Here is a 14,495-nt window from a genome sequence, read left to right on the forward strand (position 1 = left end):
GGAGAGAGAATGAGGGGAGAGAGAGACAGATAGGGAGGGAAGGATAGAGAGAATGAGGTGGAGAGTGAGGAAGAGAGCAGAGAAAGAGAATGAGGTGGAGAGAGAGTTAGAAAGGGGGAGGAGACATGGAGACACAGAGTCAGATAGTCAGAGAGACCCTTCTCAGAGAGCTTACATCCGAACTGGTTCATCAGACTTAGCCTAGCAACCCAACTGAATGCATATTGCTCTGTCTAAAGAGGTTTTCTGCAGAAGTTTCCCATGGTGGGGACGTTGCCTAAAAGTTTGGGAAACGAGTTCCTGATCTATTTGAACAAGCCTCAGGGCACCGGGAACCAATGTCAGGACAATCAGGAAGCGAGTATCTGATCTCCAGACTGGCTGCAGCTAATAATCCTCACCCAGGCATCAGCTTTTTTTCCTTTTTGAGAATGCCTCTCCACAGCCTAAAAGATCAGTTAGCCCAGGCTGCTGGGCTAGTGTGATGTTGTTATCAGGAGGGAGAGCAAGAAAGCCCATTTAAACCTCTGGCAGAGGAGGAGGATGCTGGGCAATCTGGCTCCCTGGATGTCTGGCTTTACGGTTCCTGTTTATGGATGTGGTGGTGCATGGAAACAGCCTCCTGAAATAAGCCCCTCTTCAAGCCCTTGGAGAGTTATCCACGCAATGGATTCTACAGCCATGCATGCCCCCCCCCCAAGGCTGGGGCAGGGATGGCACTGAGCCACAGAGTCCCTGATGATGGCATCTTCTCTATTCTGAACCCAGAGGTGTCGAGGATTCTTGAGGTCAGAGCCCAAGGGACCCTGACAGCCAGGGTTCTGGCGTGGTGCTGGCTACGATCTCTGGGGATGTAATAGCATGGGGCCAGAGCTGGGGGAGATGCAAAGGGTAGACAGAGTGGCTCTCCCTTCATGGAATTCAGTCTAGACAGGGAGTGGGCTGGACCCAGGAGGATTAGACTGGAGGCAAATTAATATACAATATCACATACATAATAAGATGCTCAGAGAGACGAAAGATAAGTGGCATGTGAAGTGTGCAGGGGGAGATTCTTACTAACCTGAGAAGATCAGAGAAAGTTTCAGGAGGAGGTAAATTAGAGCTGGACTGAAGAAGGGGCAGGAATTTAGCAGCCCATTATGGAGAGGAAAGGTGGGGTACCAGCCAGGGAATGTTATGAACAAAGGTACAGAAGAGAAAAAAATCAAATCCTGTTCAAGGATTTGCCCTAATTTGTTCCACTTGGTGAGCTGAAGGGCCTTATGAGTTTAGACTCAGAAAACAAGCAGCTCTCCCCTAATTTCCCTAACGGGTGCCATTATGGAAGAAAATCATCCAGAATGGGAGGCAGCTGGGTTAATAGTGGCCCATCCTGGAAACCTTCTAGTAATCCTTAACCCACTCACTGCTATCAGTAACCAAACATTTGGAAGGTTGTCTTGACCTTGTTCTTAATTGGCTTCATGTTGTATTCATTTTGCCTCCTGTTCTAGATGAAGATGAATGAGAATAAAAATTGCTCCCATATGTGCAGGGATTTCGGGTTACCAAACATTGGGAAAAGCACCAGATCTGGAATCTGAGGACTTGGATTCAAATTTCTGCTTTGACATTTACCAGTTGGGGTATCTTGGGCAAGTCACTTCTCTTATCCAGATGTCTAGTTCTTTAACTGTAAAGGGAGAAGGTCTTCAAGATGCTGTAAGCAATTAATAAATGCTTGTTTCTTACCTTGCTTATGGTCTAAACATGAGGGCAGTAGCTGACTTATGTAAATATATTATGTTAAACTTAGCTTGATTTATAAGTTTCTTTCCATCATCACGAGGCCATCCTGTCCAAAGCCCAAATGAATTGGAATTCCATACATAGGGCGAGATTCTCTTGTTCGCAGATGACTTTGTCCTGATTCCCTAAAGCCACAGAGTCCTCAATGCAGACAAAATTAGAAGCAAGAAATCGATGGGGGGATTTTATAGCAAATTTCCTTCAAAAGAAAATCTCAGGTTCTTAGAGCACCTCCTTAGTAATGTCTATAACCACTCAAAAGAGATCAATCTGCAGAAGAAAAACTGGGGATGAAGAGTCTATCTAATCCAGACTCTGACATTCAGGTGGACAGGTCGCCAGTCATAGAGCTGGGCCACTAGAATATATGTTTTGAATGGAACCTAGAGCTGGCCCTTGGGGCACTTGAAGAGGAGAAGAAAAGATTAAATTGCATTTGGGAAGCTGTACTGTTCTTTTAGTGTTCTTTAGGCACTCCCTACTACATCCCACAACACCATCACCATCACCATCACCCGCACCAAAACCCAATATCTTTTTAATATCAGCATTTTCTTGGTGATACAAACCATGGACATCTCAAATCTCTGAAAAAAAAATTGTGAGTGACCCAAAAGTGAAAAGAAAGATATTTGATGGGTCCAAATAGGCTTTAACATATTACTCTCAATGACTTAAAATGCAAGGAGTTATCGAATGCATCATTCAGGAAATGTACAGTCAGAAGAGGAAGCTGACCAGTCACATAACTAGAGTGAAAGATGCTGCATGAAAAAACTTTAAAAATAATAATAATAATACTGTAAAAATAAACAACTTTGGAAGACTTATGAACTCTGACAGAATGGTTAATCATGACTCTAGCTAGGTGATGGGGTCAGGATATAGAAAGATATTGATTTTTTTTGGATGTGACCAATGTAGGATTTGTTTTTCTTAACTATGCATGCTATTATGAGAGCAGTCTTCGTCTTCTTTCCTTTTCTGATGGTGAGGTGTTGGAGGAAGAAAAAATCATTTTTTTGTTAATTGGGAAAAAATCAAGTTGAATGTTAAAAAGATAAAGGATTACAGTTGGCACAAATTTAGTTACCCAAGATGTGTAAAATAAGTTAGAGAAAGTCATCCTTCATGGTGGTAGAAATTTGCAAAGATTCATGGGATGAGAAAGCATGAATGGATCATACCTTTGTCATTAGATGGATGAAACCACATCACTGAGATCAAAGATCCATTTGATCCTCACAACAACCTAGTGAAATAAGGATAACAAGTGTTATTAGAGTCATTCTACTGAAAAAGAAATAGAGGAGTGGAATGTAAAGGAACTTTCCAAGACTAATAAGGACAGATTCTGGGTTCAAATTCAGTGTTTTCTCTACTGTACTACAATTATAATTTTCTCATTTATCCTCATCACAATATGGTGGTGTAAGTGATAAAAAAGATAGTATCTGCATTTTACAGATGCAGGCAGAATTTTTGCACTGGAAGAGGCCTTTGAACATGGGATGTTATGCTTTAGGAATCATCTAATCCAATTTCTATAATTTGTAAAGGAGGAAACAAGTTCAGAGAAGTTGTAAGTTTCCCAAGGGCAGAGGTGACCCAGCTGGGATGCAGAGCTATTTCCAACATTTCAAATGGTATCATCTAAATGTTAGATATTAAAGGAATGGGGCAGCTAGGTGGCTCACTGGATAGACAACCAGGTCTGAAGATGGGAGGTCCTAGATTCAAATCTGGCCTCAGACCCTACCTCATTATGTAACGCAGGGCAAGTCACTTAAACCCAAGTGCCTAGCCCTTACTGCTCTTCTGCCTTGGAACCCATACCCAGTATTCATTCCAAGACAGAAGGTAAGAGTTAGAAAAAAGGGGGAGGGTATTAAAGAAAGATAAATGAAAATCCCAAAGGAGGTAGTGCTTGTAAAGTACCTTCTTCAGGTCAGCTCTGTGAAGTAGGCAGTGCAACGATTAGTCTCCAGTTTATTGATGAAGAAACATATTCTCAGGAACCCAAAAGACATCAAAGAGCTTACAAAGAGCTTCTCAAATGGAGAAAATGTGCAAACAACCATGTTCAAATTAGATACAAAGAGGGCAGATTGAAGCTTATTGAGTAGAGAAAATATGTGGTATGGTCAGATTTACACTTTAGGATGGTCACTTTGACTTCTGAGTGGAGAATAAACTGGAGTGGGGTGACACTTGAGAGTTTATTATAATTATCCAGGAATTAAGTGATGAGGACTTGTACCAGGGTGACATCAGTTTCAGAGAAGAGAAGAGGCATCTACAAGAAATATTTGGAAGGTATAATTGGAAGAACTTGGCAACAGATTGGATATGGTGGGGTGAGAGCCAGTAAGGAGTCAAGTTTGATACCTAGAAGGGTGACTGAGTGGATGGTGTTTCCTTCAACAGATAGGGAAGTTTGGAGAGAGGGTGGGGTTTGGCAAAAAAGTCAATGACTTCAGTTTTGAATACGTTGAGTTTAAGATATCTATGAGATGTCTAGTTTGAGATGTCCAATGGGAAGTTGTAAATGCAAGATAAGAGGTCAGAAAAGAGGTTAGAATTGTATTACATCTGAGATTCATCTTCATAGAGAAGAGAATTAAATCCTTGGCAGCTGATTAGCCTACCAAGAAAAAGAATATAGAGAAAATAGAAAAAAGAAGGCTCAGGTCAGAGTTTTAAAGGATGCTCACTGTTGATGAATAAGATCTGAACAAAGATCCAGCAAAGGAGACTAAAAAGAGAAAGCAGAAGAACCAAGAAAGGATGCTATCATTAAAAGCTAGAGAAAAGAGATTACAGAGAAAAGGTTGTCAAAATTGAGTGCCAAAGGCTATAGAAAACTCAAGAAGGATAATGACGAATAAAAGACCATTAGAGTTGGCAATAACATGGGAAAGAGAATTTTCAGTTGAATGATAAGGTTAGTTGGTGGAGAGGGGAAGAATGAGAGAAAAGAAATTTGAGGCACTGCTTATAGATGGCTTTCTTAAGGAATTTAGCCATGAAAGGAAGGAGAGATGCAGGTTATTTCGTGAACGAAATTCAGGTACCACCACTCCTGTGCTCCCTGCCCCAGGATAAAAATTTGTTATATGGAAAGATGATAATCAAACTTGGCAAGGACCCCACCCAGTGGTCCTGCAAGGCTGAGGTTTTGTTTGTGTCTACACAGGTGAAGACAGAGTATGGCTCCCTTCCCGCCAAGTTCGAGAAATTGACCATAAAGAGAAGGACAAGGAGAGAACACAGGAAGCCTTGCAAGGAGACTCGACAACATCTCCATAAGATACTGACTCTTCTGCTTCTATTCCAGAATTTAAGTACAACTACTGGAATAAAGAGATGGGTCTATTGGGAACAACCACCTTGTGTAGAGTAGTATGTCGGCATGGGACATGCTTTATCAGAAGTCATCTTATATACAAAAACTAACTCTGGTATTCCTGGCATTTACCATTTTGAGAGACAAGCTAAAGACAGAAATCAGGCCAACAATTTGTTTGTGCCTTTCAATTGGACTGGACTAGTTGAGGCACCCCCAGTGTGCCTCGCACGAGACCATCCTGAATGCCTGCCCCTCAGATCTCTGCAGGCTCATTATTATGGTCATTCTGACCTGTCAGACTCTTTATGGATAGGAACTTATCTTGTAGACAAAGGGGTAAAATAGGAAGGTTATGGCCAACTGCAATATCTAGGTTGGCTAGGAAAATCTTCTGATTGTATTTGGGGACAAGAAAGACCTATTTGTCTATATGTGATGGGATATGAACAAAGAGACACTGTTAATATGTTTCCGCCCTTGCTGTTATGTAGATCTAAAAGGGCATCATGTATTCATTGAAAAATATAATTTGAGTGTATTGGTATAATGACACAAGGTGTATTGGAAAGAAACTGGATTCTTATAAATTTCATGATTGTTTTATAGGAGGATACAGCTCGCCTTTGTGGGTGATGCCCCCAGAATTAATTGGGTACATTCTGCTAATTTCACACAGATTTTGACTGATTATGGAAAGATAGCCCTGGCATTGGATAAAGTAAATATGTCTCATTATGTTAATGTTACTTATAATGAAAAAAACGGTAAATAGAAGTGTGACATTAGACACTCAAGCTAGACACTCAGGGGGATGCTATCATTCACCAGCAGATGGAGCAATGGAAAAATTATCTCAATTAATTAGCTCTAGGGAAAAGAGATGTATTTCTTGCATAGTTTTAGGTATTGTAGCCTTGATAGCCGCCCTTACTGCTACAACTGTCAGTAGTGTTTCTATAGCACAAAGTATAGCTAATGTTCGTGTCCTGGAACATGATGCAGAATATTTACACGGGCTTGCACAGAATGTAACCAAAGCTTTACATATACAGCAAGATATTAATACAAGGGTTTTTATGCTTTACAACAAATATCTAAAGATGTATTGTTATTAATTAATCAAGTAGAAATTTTAGCTATTAAGGGTAAATTAAGGTGTGACTATCGGTATTCAGCTTTTTGTCTTCTTCCTGTTAAAGTTAACACATCTGATGCATTTGAAAAAATTAGAAATGATCTACAAGGTCTTTGGCTAAAAGGCAATATCTCTGAAAACATCCAACATTTGAACTGTATTATTGAAGAAATGGATAGTTCCTTAGCTGAGGATCTTTATCCTGAACATATTGCTGATTCTATATACAACTGGATTAAATCAGGCCAAAGTTGGCTGTTTCCTTTAGTTCAAATGAGTATAACCATATTGACGTTCATATTGTTTATAGTTATCTTATTGATCCTTCTTCCCTGTCTATTCCAGCTCCTTGTGTCCAGCTTGGGTAGAATTGGACAAGTTCTGACTCAACATCGCGTACTTTTGCAAAACAAAAAGGGGGAATTGTAGTCGAGGCATTGGCATAACGGCAGGGCCTTAAAGGCAGAGCCGTAAGGGTTAAAGCTTCCTCTTCTCCCTGCTTGGGCTGCATAGTCAAGGTTATGGGTTGAACTGTGTACGACCTGCCCAGCTGCATGCTCAAGGTTGGAGTAGTCAGCAGCGGGAGGATTGATAAGGTTTGTGAGAAATTGTGAGAGACTGTGGGAAACTTGCTTCTGTCTTTGTTTGGAATCCTCTCGGTTCTTCCTGGTGCCTGGCAGGTAACGTCATGAATTCCTATGAATCTGCCCAATTATTGGTTCCTGCTGTTGCTGGGCGGTAACATCATATCTTCCTGTGTGTCTTAACCTATATATGCTTTGTGTGAACCCAATAAAGCTTTGTCGCTATGCATTTTCATATAGCGTCCATTCGTTACTCTTCATTTCGTTACCCCTAGTAAGGTCACACAGGGCTGGCCGACCCTGGTGCTGAGCCTTACAATTTGGTAGCAGGGATGGTCTGATCAAGTAAGGATTTTTTTAAGGCTAACAAATATATAAGGATGTTTTTGACAACAAAGAAGCAGATTAGTGATAAAATGAGGGGGAAAGGTGAGCAGTCTTCTGGAGAAGACAGCATAGAATGAACCATATGTGTATTTAAGAGCATTTGCTTTGACAAGAAGAATCACCTCTTCTTTTAAGAAGGGGTGAAGGAGAGAATTTGGGAAGTCATTTGAGTGAAATGTGATGACAAGGAAGGGGATAAGAAGGACCTCTTAGAGAATGAGTTTTTTCTCAATAAAGCAAGGTTTTTAGCTGAAGGGAAGAGGTTGTTGTTGGGGGCGGTGAGTTTGTTGTGGTGGGAGAGCAAATGCTGGTTCTCTCCCACCCAAAGATTGCAGCTCAGACTCTCATATGAAGGCATGAAATTGTCTGTTTAAAGATGTTACAAATAGTGTGATCAGGGGATGGAATGCCTCACCCCAGATGGAACTGCAGCAGCCCCTCATAGGAATTCAGGTTGCTAGATTTTATTGAGGATCTGGGGGATTCCCTCCTCCCATACTTGGAAATTCTCCACCCTTCCTCAGATTATTCCTTCCTTGAACATTCAGGGTGTGTTCCAGGCTGAAGAGCTAGAGGAAGGGCATGAACATCTCCAGGAGGGGGTGTGAAAAAAAATCTAGCCACTCTGCAATCATACAAACCCACAAGAAATTATACTCAAAACAAAATTAATTTCACATATTAGGGAAATAGCATGCAATATTACATAACTTGGAAGAAAGAAGAGTTCCATCAGTCAACATAAGAAGTGGAAATCTGAAGAAATTTGATAAGTATCAATTCAACACAACACTATTAGACACAAAACACAAAATTACAAACTGACATATATTGGGAGACCTTGTTTAAATAAACAAGTGTCTGAAATTGTATTTATGCAAAATGTAAATATGTATATGGTTAGTTCCATAAGGTCTTAGGCAAATAGAAAGATCAGTAGATATTTCTATTTGACTGATATCAAGATTAGGGAACTATGTATATTACTGTATTATATGTAAATAATCTCTATAAATAATGTATGTACTATAATTAAGTTAGTAACAGTGATAGAGTCTGTAAATATTTAGCATAGCATGAATATATGTTTTACATAAGATTAGGTTATAGATTAGACTAGAGACTTAAATAATAGTTATAATAAGTAGGGAATAGATTAGGAGTAAATTAAGTGAAACATAGCATAGACAGTTAGTTATACATAGGAAAAAACTTAAGCCACATTTGCAGATAGTAAACTTTTAATTGTTTATTGTAAAGCTGATGCTGAAATTGTATTTAATGGAAATATATATAGATAAAATAGTTTGCAAATAATAGATATATAAAATAGGAAAACTGTTTTAGTTTAACTTAGCAAGAGTAAGTAATATTAGCACTAAGATTCAAATTTCTTTGTAATGGTTTTGTTCAAACATTTATTGTACTGAATTTATTGTAAAACCCTAAAACTACCCATACCCAAACTTTGAGTACAACAGGAGGGTTCCTTGGCTCTGTCCTGTTGTTAGTTTGGTTTTCAGTTCCCTGGGAGCATCTGGTTTTTAATTGGTGAGTAAGGGTTTTCATAGGTCTGAACTTTTGATGCCTCTATACTGCCATCTTCTTGTTTATCATTTCTTATAGTACATAGTGTACATGAACACATACCACAATATATTCAGCCATTCCCCAAATGACGGACATCCTCTCAATTTCCAATTCTTTGTTACCACAAAAAGAGCAGCTATAAACATTTTTGACCAAGTAAGTCCTTTCCCCTTTTTTTTTATTATCTCTTTGGGATACAGATCCATTAGTGGCATTACAGGATCAAAGGGTATGCACAGTTTTATAGCCCTTTGTGTTTAATTCCAAATTGCCCTCCAGAATGGTTGGATCAATTCGCAACTCCACCAGCAATGCATTGGTGTCACAATTTTGCCACATCCTCACCAACATTTACCACTTTCCTTTACTGTCATATTGGCCAATCTGTTAGGTGTGAGGTGATAAGGGTTCGGTCTCTTTATGGATATACAGAGCTCATCTAAAATTCTACCCACCTCCATTAAGATTTCCTCATCTCTTTAATGCATTTGTTATGTAATGCTGAATATTAGAGTCCATTTGTGTTGGCATCTTCTACTTATGATTTATTTCTAATGCTGCATTATCACTATTTCTAAGAGATGCTTTGTATAATTTTGTAATTCAAGCTCAATCTGTCTTTCAAACATTTTTCCTCATTCCTTTCTTCTGGCAATCCAAGGAATACTTTCTAGCTCAAAGCAACTTTTAAGTTTAAATGATTGAATTTGAGATTGTGAGCTCTACCTGGCTCAGTTAAACAAACAAATAAACAAACAAAAATAGAGGAAGCCAATTCTGTCTTTGGGGAAACAGGTCAATATCCTTGAGTCCTGCAACAAAAAGAATTAGACTGTATTCCTCTTAACCAAGCATAACTTGATTTCTTCATCTCCATGTTGAAATCCTAGGATCAGGTATTTGATTTTCCATCAACATCAAGGATCTAGGGAGGGACTAGAACTTATTGAACCTACTTCCTGAAATAGAAATGTAAATCTGTCTGATTATTAGGTATTCACCTATTAGAGATGTCTTCTAATGATGAACTTCAAAAATTGCATTTAATGACTCAAGATGTTGAATGTCTTTGTCTTTGTTCAACTATGGAGCTCTCTGGTCAGTTAATTTATTAATTATTGCTAGCCTGATCAGTAAATTGACTTTCTTACTCAAAACCTCAGAATTTTTAATCATCACTCACTAAATTTTATGTATATATAAAATTATAAAACTAAGTTATATATATATATTACACATACACACATTATATATATATATATATTATAAATTTACAAGGCCAAAGACTAACTCTCATCTATACACTGTATATCTTCCATTGCTGTGCACAGTAGGTGTTTAATGTTTGTTGAACTAATTATCAAGTTCTGAATTCTTTATCAAAAGAATGCAAAGATTTCCAGTTTTCTCATAGATTTGCCTCCAAATTTATCTCTCTCATCTTAGATGAAGTGAGAACATAGGCTTTATTTGATTTAATTTGAAAAAAAAAGAAATTTTCTCTTGATAGTTTCATGTGGCTAAAGCTCATTTTCTGGAAAATAAAGAGATCTTTCTGTTCTTTGCAATAGGTTTTTGAGTTTATTTTCCAGTGTTTTAAATTGCACGTAAATTATGTGATTGAGAACATGGCGGTTCGGCCAGAGTGACCTGAAAGGAAAATTGTTGTTTAATAAGAGAAGTCAAGTAGTTTGAAGGAAGCAGTGTCTCTTTTCCTAGGCTTCACGTTCCTCATCTATAACACGGGGATAAGATAGCTGAACTAGACATCAGGACCCAACCAGGTCTAGCATTCTCTATTTTCTTTCCTCAACTCTGCCATGTAATGTTTCCTGATTCCATTCTAAGCTTTAATACAACTTTTCTGCTGGATATTTTTAATCATGTGTTTTTGGTCAAAAGACAAATGTGATTATAGGGTCAAAATAATATTTATCCAAGTGTCTGATGAATCTGCATAGACAATGCACATGAAATCTCATTAACTAGCTTAGCTATAGAAGATTTTTAGAAATTGTCTCATTGCTCGTAATCTAATGCCCCAGCTCTGTGGGCAGGGACATTTTCAGAAATAATTGAACTTGACTTGGACTTCTTAAAAAAAAAGTCATTTAAACAAGGAAGAAATATGAAGCTCATTCTGGAGGTGCTGATTAAAGGAAGTCAAGAATTAAAGCATTCAGAGTGCTGGGATGATTGTAAAGCCTCTTTTTCATAGAGAAGTTGTGTTCTATGACCTTAGCTTTTGAGTTTCTTACTCAGAACCTCAGAAATTTTATTAGCAACTGAATCATAATAATAGTAATTCCCATTTCTCTGTTTTTTTTCTCCCTGGAAACCTATGGGGTATTTAATGCATGCATTTTTATCTGAATTTTTCAGATGTGATAAGTAGAGTACAGAGATTAAGAAGCATTTCCATGTTTATCAAGTTCATTAAATTAGTTAACTAGGAGGGAGGCAAGTTGGTGTGATATGGCCTATAAGACACTGATTTCCTAAGGTAAACAGTTGGAACAAAATATAATAAATCTACCCCCCCCCCCCATTTTGTAATTCAGACCCAGAGAGGTGCAGAAGCCAGCTCAAATAGGCTGGGCTACCTAGGATTAAATTTTAAATGTGAGCATGGATCCCTTGGAAATCTGCTAACACTACAAATCAGGGTTTGTTATTGTTTTATTGATTGTCTAGATTTTATGAAAGTGATTGAGAAATGTTAACAAAGCAGATTAAACTTAAAAAGCAATTAAAAAAAAACCATGTCTTAGAATCAATAAAACCAAGTATTGATTCAAAGGCAGAAGACTGATAAAGACCAGGCAACTGGAGTTTAAGTGACTTGCCCAAGGCCACACAGCTAAGAAGTATCTGAGGCCAGATTTGAACCTATATCATCCCAATTCCAGGGATGGTCCTCTATTCAATGTAATGCCCAGCTTCCTCTTAAAAGCCAATGGTGGGTACATTTTTCAGAGTCAATTGTTAAACATTTCACGGCCCTTTTAAGGAGCTTTGAATTTAAAAACAAAAACAAGAACATTTTTCCATGTTTATATGATTCATTTTCTTTCCCTCCCTTTTTCTCTCCCCTTCCAGAACTGACAACTAGTTCCACTGGGTTGTACAAATGTTATCACTTGATACTTATTTCCATATTATTCAGTTTTGCAATAGAGTGATCTTTTAAAACCAAACCCCCAACTCATATTCATATAAACAAGTGATAAGTTGATCAAGCAGTTGTTTTTCTTCTGTGTTTTTACTCCCATATAGTTCTTCCTCTGGATGTGAATAGCATCTTTTTCGTAAGTCCCTCAGAATTGTCCTGGATCATTGTATTGCTGCTAGTAGAGAAGTTCATTACATTTGATTGTACCACAGTGTATAGGTCTCTGTGTACAATGTTCTCCTGGTTCTGCTCCTTTCACTCTGCATCACTTCCTGGAGGTTGTTCCAGTCTCCATGGAACTTCTCCACTTTATTATTCCTTTTAGCACAATAGTACTCCATCACCAACATATACCACAATTTGTTCGGCCATTCTCCAATTGGATGGCATACCCTCATTTTCCAATTGTTGGCCACCACAAAGAGTGCAGCTATGAATATTCTTGTACAAGTCTTTTCCCCTATTATCTCTTTGGGGTACAAACCCAGTAATGGTATTTCAGCTGGTGTTTTTAAAGCCTAGGTAATACTTTTACAAAATCCTGACATTTTTGAAATACCAAAGAAGTATTTACAAGGAAAAAATCATTTCAGGAAAAAATCAAAATGTGACTACATGTAATCAGAAGTAGGCATAGGACCAAGAGAGCCCTGCAAAAGCAATAGTGAAGGAGAATAACAGATAATGCAGAGAAATCTAAAGGAAATGTAGAGATACTCAGAAGCTGATATGTCAGTTTGTATATTGAAATTTATTTGTTTAAGGATAAATAGCTGTCAAGCAAGTTTAGTGATGTAGACTTTTAATCTCATTTATAATCATTTTACTGTGCCTACAAAAATTTTACTCAGGTTGAACTAAGCTGATCTAATATGGAATTTTCATGGATTATTTTTGGAAGACAGAGTATGGGGTGTAGAGGGTTTTCAGGGAGGACCAGCCCTTTTCAGGACTGTATCTGGCACTAAACTCTCACCTGTGGCTCCCAGAAGCTGTAGCTTCTATAGTGTGGTGACCTTACTCAAGTCAATTTAGCAAATGGACTAAACCAGGCTGAGGGTAATGGACAAGCCTCAAATCTGTTAGTGATTTAGGGGAGTATCTACCCCAGGCATTGGAAGACTTCCCTCAATAGAATGGAAGCATGAGAACAATTTGTTCCAACCGTCATGAAGATGGCTGAAGCAGATGGTGGAGCCCTTAGAGCTTGGCTAAAATTGGAAGAAGCCAAAGCCATCCACTGCACTCTGAGCTATCACAAGTCATCTTGACTTTTGTCTTACCACTGGACTTTGATGACTCTGGAAGAGCTAGTGAAACTGATGACTTGGTGCAATGCTTCCTTACTTTAAATCCATTTCATGCACAAGTCAAGCAATTGCCCTGTGATGTCATTGCTCTTCTTCGAGGATGAAGGACAAAAAACAAAGCAGAAAGGTGCTGGGATTAGGGTCAGAGGACTTGGATACAAGTCCTGACCTCTACTCAGTGTTTGATTTGGGGCAAGATTATTTAACCTCTCATTTTTTTTTGCTTGTAAAAATGTAGTCCAACCCCCTCATCTCAGGGATAAGAAAAATCTAAATCCTGTGATTTAAACCAGAAGACACCTTAGAAGTCATCTAATCCCATTCTCATGTTTTACAAATGAGGTAACTGAGAACCATAGAGGTAAAATTGACTGCCCAAAGGCACACAAGGAGTAAATGGCAGACATGAGATTTGAATCCAGCCCATGTGATTATACAAATCCCAGGCTCCTATCATGGCACAAGGTATCCTCTTATCACTAACTAGATGTTTCCTCACTTGCTTAATCCCTTCATTCCAGGCTTCTTCTCCCCTCTAATGGCTCCCCATAATTTTCCAGGTTGTTATTCCATCCTTGCCCTTTTTTCAAGGCCTAAAATATTTTTTTCTCCAAACACATGCTGTGCCACCCCGGTTTTGCATCCATCTATCTGGGAACAGAAGTCATTTTTTAAAGATTGGCTAAAGAGGAAGCCTCCCATTTTCTGAGAGGGGAAAGAGAGTGTTGGCACTCTACATAAATGTTCCTTTTAATCACTAATTTTGAATCACTGCCTCCTTCCAAGGGGGAATCAGGAACATTCTATCCAAAGTGGTAATGCTTTCCCATCAGTTATCCACCAGGAATCACTCTCCCCATAATTCACTGAGAAATAAAATTATTCCTTACTAACTAGTAGAGAGGAGGAGGTTGAAGGTACTCCAGAAAGAGGTTGATTATTAAAGATGGAGGAAGAGAGAAAGGGAAGATATGAGGATGAGGATGAGCTTTGGGGGTAAAACTCTGTCAGGGACCAGAAGAAATCCTCCATTTGCCACCTTCTAATTCTACCCAGACCACAACTCCTCCAAATCTCAGGAGCCAATCTGCTAAGGGCAGTATGCCAAAAATTTCCTTTTGTATTAGAAAAGGATTTAAAGACAATGAAATTAAGCTCCTTTGTTTTACAGTTGGAA

This window comes from Monodelphis domestica, chromosome 6, assembly GCF_027887165.1.
Source record: "Monodelphis domestica isolate mMonDom1 chromosome 6, mMonDom1.pri, whole genome shotgun sequence".
Lineage (NCBI taxonomy): Eukaryota > Metazoa > Chordata > Mammalia > Didelphimorphia > Didelphidae > Monodelphis > Monodelphis domestica.